Source organism: Herpailurus yagouaroundi, unplaced genomic scaffold, assembly GCF_014898765.1.
Source record: "Herpailurus yagouaroundi ecotype Mexico unplaced genomic scaffold, PumYag 160, whole genome shotgun sequence".
Lineage (NCBI taxonomy): Eukaryota > Metazoa > Chordata > Mammalia > Carnivora > Felidae > Herpailurus > Herpailurus yagouaroundi.
In genome coordinates, this window is record NW_024412401.1 from 15253045 (window position 1) to 15262655 (window position 9611).

The 9611-nt window shown below is 34.5% G+C and overlaps 1 long non-coding RNA gene across 2 annotated transcripts in view; it reads right to left on the reverse strand.

The window, feature by feature from the left end:
- Positions 1-200: 200 nt before the first annotated feature.
- The window catches only part of LOC121034552 (uncharacterized), a 477366-nt gene continuing 467955 nt past the window's right edge, over positions 201-9611 (reverse strand). For both annotated transcript variants that reach the window (XR_005792500.1, XR_005792501.1), the window contains exon 3: positions 201-292. This is a non-coding gene — a long non-coding RNA (uncharacterized LOC121034552). The remainder of the gene's footprint in view (positions 293-9611) is intronic.

The following is a 9611-nucleotide window of genomic DNA, read 5'->3' on the forward strand; positions in this document are numbered from 1 at the left end:
AAATGTATAAGCCTAACAGGGGATTGTCAATATGTCATAGGCCCTGGTCACTTTGGGGCTAACAAACCAGAGGAACTACTTAATTAAATGCATGATTAAATAAAAGAAAATTAATTTCTTTCTTGTTATAAAGAAAGTCTGAAGACACGAAATGGCATTTCATTTCATCCTGAAAATATAATTAAAATAAATTTAGTATTTACCTCATATGATTAAAACTCCATCCAACACTTTAGAAGCCCAAGCAGCTCATGATACAGTGATACAGCCTTCCCGTGGCACTCTTCAATTTCTGTAAATATAAGGAAGGTGAAAGAGTGCATTTAGAGCCAATATGTGTCTTTGTAAAATGATACTGATTAGCTATGAAATGTTTATAATCACTCCGCAATGCCTTTTAAAAAGTACCTCCCTACATGTAGCTGTTATCAGTTTTAAATGCACAATATAGCAATGAAAATTATGTCATCTGAGACTTTCAAGGCACTAAAATAGACTACAGCTTATAATACACCACAAAAAAGTAAATAAGACCACTCAATTGCATGTTATTTTACTGCGAGAGGCTGTTATACTGTGAAAACTAAGGCATTTGTAATTTAAATTATATTGACATGACCAAAATAAATATTTTTCTAGTCATAATGCTGAGTTACATGTAGTAGAGGGCATCATCTTATTGTTTAGTTTTTACCACTGACTTCTTTACAAGGCTTTAGCAAGTATTCTTACTTCATATCCCTAATTTTCCTGGAAAAGATTCATATAATGTGAGAAATGACTGTCATTCACTTGATACATTGATAAGCAATAGGTAGGCATTTAAGTGTATTCTGCTTCTAGATAACACACACTATATACAGAAAAAAAAAACACAATAGCTCAAACTTTCACAACCTGTTTCAATGATTTGTAGGCAAAACTTTTTAATCATATTTTCTCCTATCTACTTGCTAAAAGAGAAATACAGTGATAGGCTAGATATATACGTACTTAGCTGCAGTCCAGTGCTGCTTCTCCATTCTCAAACACATACTATTTAGGTAGAACAGGGAATGTTTTACATTCCTCTCCTACATCTCCCTCACAATGATAAGCCTTATTCATGTACTGTTAAATTCAGGCACAAATTTCAATGTATCAGTACCATGGACATCTGCCCCCTACCCTCCAAACCCTTTCTGAAAATCTCTAATCCAGTAGGTGACAAAGATCAGGATAGGAACAGAGATGGTGGGGAAATGGTACTCCTAACGGAGAAGTATAATTTGTCCAGGTACCTGTAGCACATTAGAACAGAAATAAATGAGCATCTTCTAAATACATTACAAGAGTGACCAAAAGAACAGTGACCAAAAAGAAGGGCTGAATTCATACAAATTACATCACCAACTCAATTTTCCTAAATGCTACTATTGAAAACCACATAGGCATATTTAGTACCTATAGATATAAAGACATATATATTCATATATAACATAGATGGATAGATAGATAAAAAAATGGATAAGCTAGATCCCTCAGTATGTGCTTCTTTGTATCTTTTGTCAGTTACTGGGTATTAGAACTTTGAAGAAAAGATGCTTTCTAGCCAAATAAATTCTGTACAGTAAGTAATATGTCCCATTAAATTCTAGAGAGAGATAAGAAACTACATTTACATTAGGGAGAAACAAACTGTAAAGGAAAGCATTGACCACTTTTGGCAGGAAAGAGAGTATTCTAAAATTCAGAATAGTAGGAAACTAGCCAGGCAAATGGTAAAATACCAAGGAAGGCTGCATAACATTTTATGAATGTCTAGACATTTTGCACAACTATCCTCCTTTCCAGAGAACGCGTCAACTAATCCAATACCTCATCACCTTCTAACTCTGTATTCACAATTGTGTGCCTTGTTTTCATTGTTATTTATAATTCTACAGTAAACAACCCAAACTATTATTGAAGGCTCACTGTGACAAGTGCCATGATAGATGTTTTCATATGCCCATCTCATTTAATCAATAAGATATATGCAGTGTCAAACTTTGCAGACAGTAGCCATTGTCTTCTACACCATATGTCTCAGCATAAAAATTGTAAATTGAAAAAAAAAAATCCTAATTTGGAAGTTGCCTGTTCTATAAAAGAAAGTGCTCTTTCCAACTAATTGTAAATTTTAAGTTCTGAATATTTTGTGTCTTTTAATGTCTAAGGTATTTATTGAATAATTAATAATGTACAGGAGATATGAAAATTACCAAATAAAATCCATTATCTAGTTACCTAAAACTTGTATTTTTGCATTCCAGTGGGGTGGGAGGATGATCCTGGAACCTCACAAGTCCTTTTGCTTATGATTACATTCAAAGATTAAATTTATGACATATTTAAGGAAGAAGGAATATGGATTACACCTTCAACCCACACACTGGAATTACCTAATTTTGTTGAAAGAAGATAATTTTAATTAAGACCAAATATTGCTTGAGGGAGATGAAAAATATCCTATGATAATAAAGTAAATGGCATGAATGCAAAAGAAGCTACTAGATATAAGGGATTAGAGACAGAGACTATTTTGCCAAATGGGAAACAAAAATTAAATTTGGGAACAGATAAGGTAATGGAGAAAGAAGGCAGGGGGAAATGTGTTGATAAAACCCATAAAAGTGCATATGTCTGTTGTTTTTTGTTGTTGTTGTTTTGTTTTTTGTTTTTGTTTTTGTTTTTGGTAGGAGTTGAAGGAGTACAATTGTTGAAGTTGAAATCCCTTCCGAGTTTTCTGGGTTATTATTAACGGAACACTGAAACACAAAAATGCAAAGCCATAATTACTAAAAAATGAAATCAGGGTCGCCTGGGTGGCTCAGTCGGTTAAGCGTCTGACTTGGCTCAGGTCGTGATCTCGCGGTCCGTGAGTTCGAGCCCCGTGTCGGGCTCCGTGCTGACCGCTCAGAGAGCCTGGAGCCTGTTTCAGATTCTGTGTCTCCCTCTCTCTCTGACCCTCCCCCGTGCATGCTCTGTCTCTCTCTGTCTCAAAAATAAATAAACGTCAAAAAAATTTTTAAAAAATGAAATCAATGATTATAATAACGGGGCATCACATTCTACACCAAATACTAACATATGAGAGAAGAATGCAGGCCCAAATGTGGTCCTGGGTGGGGTGACTCATTCATCTTAATTTGGGGAGATCCTCCATACTAAAATGATTTAGAAAAGAGCAAAAAGATATTAGTAATAGAAGCTATTGTTCTGAGGAAGAAGAAGGAGACTGTGAAAAACCGTTTTCATAAGAATTGGTCGATGTGGCTCAGCTGAGCTGAGGACAGAATTCAAAACGAAGAATGTGAGGAACTATATCCTCAACATTTTGATTGAGGCACACAATTATAGATAGCTGATAAGGTCTAGAACACAAAAAATGAGGACTTGATGAATGTGTATTTGCAAGCAAGCATTTAGTAGACAAAACAAAAACAAAAACGCCCATCCGTGTATAAAATAAAATAAAAAATAGTGCACGTGCATAGGACACTCGATAAAAATCATACTTAAAGCAGTGTACCTAATAACCCTGAGGGAAAACCTGTAAATAGTTCATAAAATATACACACAATTTTTTTTTTACCTTAAGTCTACAAAAATAATGTCATTTCCCCCCACCCTAAGATCCTGTGATTCATTACTGATGGAAATAAAACAATATTCCAGGCCTTCTGGCTTCCAAGTCTGTTTCCTCCTTACTACATGATATTGCCTCCCTCATTTCTAGTATCTTTGTATCATGAGATGGTTATATACTACAGCTGCATCCCAAATGGGTATGCAATACCGATCAAATAATGACTGTAAGTGCAGCAGGGGATCAATGTGGGGATGAAAGCACAATGCAGTTACCCCAGTCCCTAGAATTCAGTGAGGAATTAAAGAGCAGCTGTTACTGTTATTATTGTCTACAAAATGGGAGAAAATCTTACTAAGAGGAGTATATAATAATGAAGAAAGAAAAAAAATGTGAGAAAGCCTCGATGAAGATGCTGAAACAATTCCACAGGGATTAATATTTTAATTACCCAATTCCATAGGGATTAATTGTTTAATACAACCCGGGCAGGTTTAACGCCTTTGCGAATGAGTGACTTTAACTTCAATGTTAAATATATGTAAATGTAATTTGTAAAAGAATAATTGTTGTTTTGTTTACTTTTAGAGACCTCCAAGGATAAGCGATATTTTAAATGGCTTCATACTGGGATAAGAATACCCTTTAGGTTTATGGTGTAGTGCTAAGGAGAGTTTGGATACCAAAAAAAATAAAAAAATAACAGTCTTCTTGGAACTTCAATGCTATTTTTGAGGGAAAAATACATACTTACACTGTCAGTATTTCTAGGTATAAATACCCTGAGTTATGATTTACATTTCTATCTTTACACACCCTTATGGGGAAGAGTTTGAAAATCCTTGCTTTAAATGAAAAATCAGACGTTTTTACCATTCCTGTCTCTCCTCTTCTACAACATTTTCTAGTGATTGTCATACTTTATCTCAAACTGGGGGGAATGGGAGAAGGCTTTTTCAGAAGAAATATAGAGAGAGTATATGGCATCTTTTCCTAAAAGGAAAGTAAATCTCTGACTGACTTACTAATTTTTTTAATTCACCGTTATTTATACTTACTATACAATAGTCTGTGGGCTCTGTACAACCTAATTATTGATATATTTAAGAACATATACACATATACACACTCACTTATTAAACCAAGATGATCTATTGGTTACTGTTGTAACCTTCACAGAAGACCACATCTAAGGAATTAACACAGAGAAGATGATGTCATCACAGTGAAAAGTTCTAAGAAATTAACTTTTTGGATGATCCCTTAAAACAAATAATCCAGCACTACCTAAGGAGGATCCAAGTGGTGTGCAGCCTCTGACTTACTGTCTCATCAACAGGTTGGATAGCTTATATTTTGGTTTAAAGAATGGTCCACCCTGCATTAGGGAGAGAGTTGTACAGAGAGAAGACCAAGTGTTGTGAATTATTGTAGGACATCTGTCTCCTCTTCATATTATTAACTTTTTTTCTTTCTGGTCATAAAATAGAAGGAAGAAGTGAAATAACCTGTCTACTATGAGCCTAAATATGATGCTTTAAAATGTAATTTAATACATTCATCATAAGATAAATCATAGAAGGTAGGTAGTACTGTCCTTTAGCAAACATGAAACTGAGGCTTAGAGAGTGATGCAGCATTTTTTTTTTCAAGATCACAGACATTTCCATTATATAGCACTGCCTCCAAAGTATCAACTATAGATAGCTTTGTTCATGGGACTGGTTAGAACAAATGTTAAATTCAATTCAGTGGTGTTTAATAAAACTTGAAATCTGTAATGAGTGCAGTTGACCAGAACTGGATGATTTAAGTGTTTTATCATTAAGATTTCAGGGTCGTTAAATAAAAGTGAAGTCTGAATAAAAGCTTTTTCTTTTTTCTGGTTTGTTAATGTTATATTCTAAACTGATACTAAAAAATCTTATTAAGATTTATGAAAAATATAATATCTACTCTTTTCAACAGGTGTTTTTGCTTAGTAACTTGCTTCATTAATATGACATTCCTAACAGATTGACATAATATAAATGACATTTCCTGAATCATAGATTTATTCAACACTACATTTCCATTAGGATAGAATAAATAGAATATACCATTAGATCTTAATTCTAATTTAATAAAAGTATATATAATTCTTTTTTTTCCTGCCAAGATTTAATTTAAATTCAAGTTAGTTAACATAGAGCATATAGTGTAGTATTGGTCTCAGGAGAAATTAGTGATTCATCACTTACATATTAACACCCAGTGCTCATCACGACAAGTGCCGTCCTTCATGCCCATAACGCATTTAGTCCATCCTCCCTCCAGCAACCCTGGTTCTCTAAATTAGAAGTCTCTTATGGTTTATCTCCCTGCTTTTATCTTATTTTATTTTCCTTCCCTTCTCCTATGTTCATCCATTTTGTTGTTTAAATTCCATATATGATTGAAACCATACAGTATTTGTCTTTCTCTGATTTATTTCACTTAGGATAATACACCCCAGTTCCAACCACGTTGTTGCAAATGGCAAGATTTCATTCTTTTTTGATGGCTAATACTCTATTGTGTGTGTGTGTGTATGTGTGTATATATATATATGTATATATGTATATGTATATATATGTATATATGTATATATGTGTATATGTATGTATATATGTATATGTATATGTGTGTGTGTGTGTGTGTGTATATATATATATACACACCACATCTCTATCCATTCATCAGTCGATGAACATTTGGGCTCTTTCCATAATTTGGCTATTGTTGATAGAGCTGCTCTAAACATTGGGGTGCATGTGCTCCTTTGAATCAGTATTTTTTGTATCTTTTGGATAAATACCTAGTAGTGAGTGCAATTGCTGGGTTGTAGGGTAGTTCTATTTTTAATTTTTTTGAGGAACCTCCATACTGTTTGCCAAAGTGGCTGCACCAGTTTGCATTCCCACCAACAGTGCTAAGGGGTTCCCCTTTCTCAGTAGCTATATAATTCTTAATTCTAATATCACAAGACACCTATGCTAATACAAAGAATTAAGCTATATAATTCATAATTCTAATACAGTAAATTAGCCATACTATTTTCTGAAGCAATAGAAGGAATATAGAGGGAAAGCAGAAACAAGTTCATTAGGGGTGCTTGGGTGGCTCAGTTGGTTAAAGTCAACTCTTGATTTCAGCTCAGGTCCTTATCTCATGGTTCATGAGTTTGAGCCCCACATCGGGCCCTGCACTGACATGATGGAATTACTTGGAATTACCTCTCTCATGCTTGGAATTACCTCTCTCTCTTCTCCTGCCCCCTCTCAAAAATAAATAAATAAACATTAAAAAAAGGAAGAAAGAAATTCACTAAGTAATTTTGACTTTGGAATTCAATAAAACTTTTTCATATTGAAGGTAAACATATTTCCAAATTAAAAAAAAAACATAATGACATTATTACTTGACTGAATCACTCTATTGAGATTCCACTCACATGTTGCCCTAGACCATGCCAAAAGAGAATCTTGCAAGCTCAGTACACTAAATCCTATTTTAGTATAAAATGCACATCACCTATTCTTCAGCAGAAAAGAACAGTGATAAAAGAGGAATTTTGGTTCTTCCTTGTTTCAACTGCCTAATTTTAAACTGCTTTGTGTTTGGTGGCTCCCAAAAGAATGACAAGGACTTCACTCTGGAATGCTTTGGTGACTTACATTTCCTTTTGTTCTTGACTTTCTGAGAGATGTGCATGGTAGAGATACTGGTATTTTTATTTGCTTTAATCTTTCAAAACCCAAAGGCGTAAAAAAAAAAAAAAAAAGACTACACTACTATCTTTTTATTAGGTCAATCAAGTTAAAAGTTTTCATTGTGCTTAAACTTTTAAAAAGTTGAAATTCTACTACAGCTGCAATTTTTTTTTAAATAAACCATATATTGCATTTGGTCTTAAAGCATATATTTTAGGGGCACTTGGGTGTCTCAGTAAGTTAAGCGACTGATTTCAGCTCAGGTCATAATCTCACTGCTTGTGAGTTTGAGCTCTGTGTTGGGCTGTGTGCTGACAGTTCAGAGCCTGGACCCTGCTTTGGATTCTGTGTCCCTATTGCTCTCTGCCCTTCCCCCACTCACACTCTGTCTCTCTCAAAAATAAATAAACATTTTTAAAAAGTACCTTTTAAAAATCTATCTCTTTAAATCACACACACATATACATATTAGATCATTTTTGTTTTTTATATAATTAAAATAATAATAACAAATATACGCTGAACACTACCATATGCCAGGCACTATTCTAAGTACCTTCCATATATTTGCTCATTTAATTCTTACAACAATCAAATGATATTATTTCTATCCCAATTGAAAGATGGAAAAATTGAAGCACAGAAAGATTAACTAATGAAGTAATTAACAAAGCTGGCATTTAACTAGGTGTGTGACTCCAGAGCTGGAGTTATTAGCAATAATGCAATAATATCTCTTATTACAAGATAATAATAATGGCATTCTGCTAACAGTATGTACAAAAATTTTCCTTAACCATCTTCACCATATTTAATCCAAATAAATAAATAAATAAATAAATAAATAAATAAATAAATAATCAATCAAGCCATAGAAGTTCATGTAGGGTGGCACAAACAGGTGAGTGAAAACTGATAGAGCTAAATCTTTCTAAAGGCATGGCCATTCCTACCTAGTTTACCAAATATTCACAATGTCTGGTAGAGTACTGAACATATAGGAAACCAGTATCCAAAATATTTATTGTGTAAGTGAATTAATGAATAAGCTGAGAAACTTGTGTAAGCAGTGACACTTCTGCAAAGCTGGCTGGAACTGCCACCTCCAAACACACTTACCAAGTGGACTAGTCTAACCTCAGTAGACATCTCATTGGATTTTCACCTCCCATTCTTCACCTTCACTCACAGGTAGTCTCCTGGGCCCTTGTGTTCCATTTGCAACTGCTTAACTCATATTCATTAAATTCTTGTTCTATTTAATAAACTAATGAAAACAATCCAATGTGATTCCAGTTACTATTAATACATTTTAATGGCGGCTTTTGAGATAAAATGTCATAATTAAGAATAGCAATCCTAATGGTGAGAATGTCAGGTAATAATACCGTACATCAGAAATCCAAACCCAAAAGTCCAAACTGTTGTCCTAGTTTCTCTCACCTCCTCAGGTGCACCCTGAATCTATCTACATTTTATTGTCTTTCCTTGCCACTGCTCCCATGGTTACTCTCAGGGTCCACTAATTGGTTTTCTTACTTGTCCTCTTGCCCTTCCAATCCATTTTCTACCTTTCAGCTAGAGTTATCTTAAAATATAAATTAGATCATGTCTCTCTATAAATAATGACTTCCCTTTGTACTTTAGAGACTATATTTCTTTCTTTCGCTCTGTCCATCAATCTCAGTCTCTCTCTCTCTCTCTACTCCTTCCCTTTGGGCCACATTTGACTTCTCCAGTCTCACCTCCTGGCCTTCTCTCCCTCACTCACTCACCTCACTTCTAGCACTCCATCTGTGCTAGAAGTGTAGCTTCATTTCAAGGCCCTGACGTGGGCTGTTCCTCTATTAGTCCTCTCCTAGTCTTTGTCTAGCTATTTCCTTCCCACCTTAGTTTTCAGCTTTGATGTTACTTCTAACTATTTCCCTCATTCTAAATGGGAATCCCTTCTGACAGTCTGTTACAGATTCCTCAAGTTTTCTGGCCCTGATATTTTTTTTTTCACAATAATGTAGTGGTTTCGAGCACAAGAGTTATTCACACACTTCAGTAGAATTGGAATCTTCAGTGCACCACCTGCCAGACTGCTTGCCATTGGAGAAGTTGCTTATCCTTGCTATGCTCCAGTTTCCATTTTATTTATTTATTTATTTATTTATTTATTTATTTATTTATTTATTTATATTTTAGAGAGTGGATGAAAGGTGCAGAGGGAGGGAGGGGGAGAGAGAGAGAGAGAGAGAGAGAGAGAGAGAGAGAGAGAGAGAGAG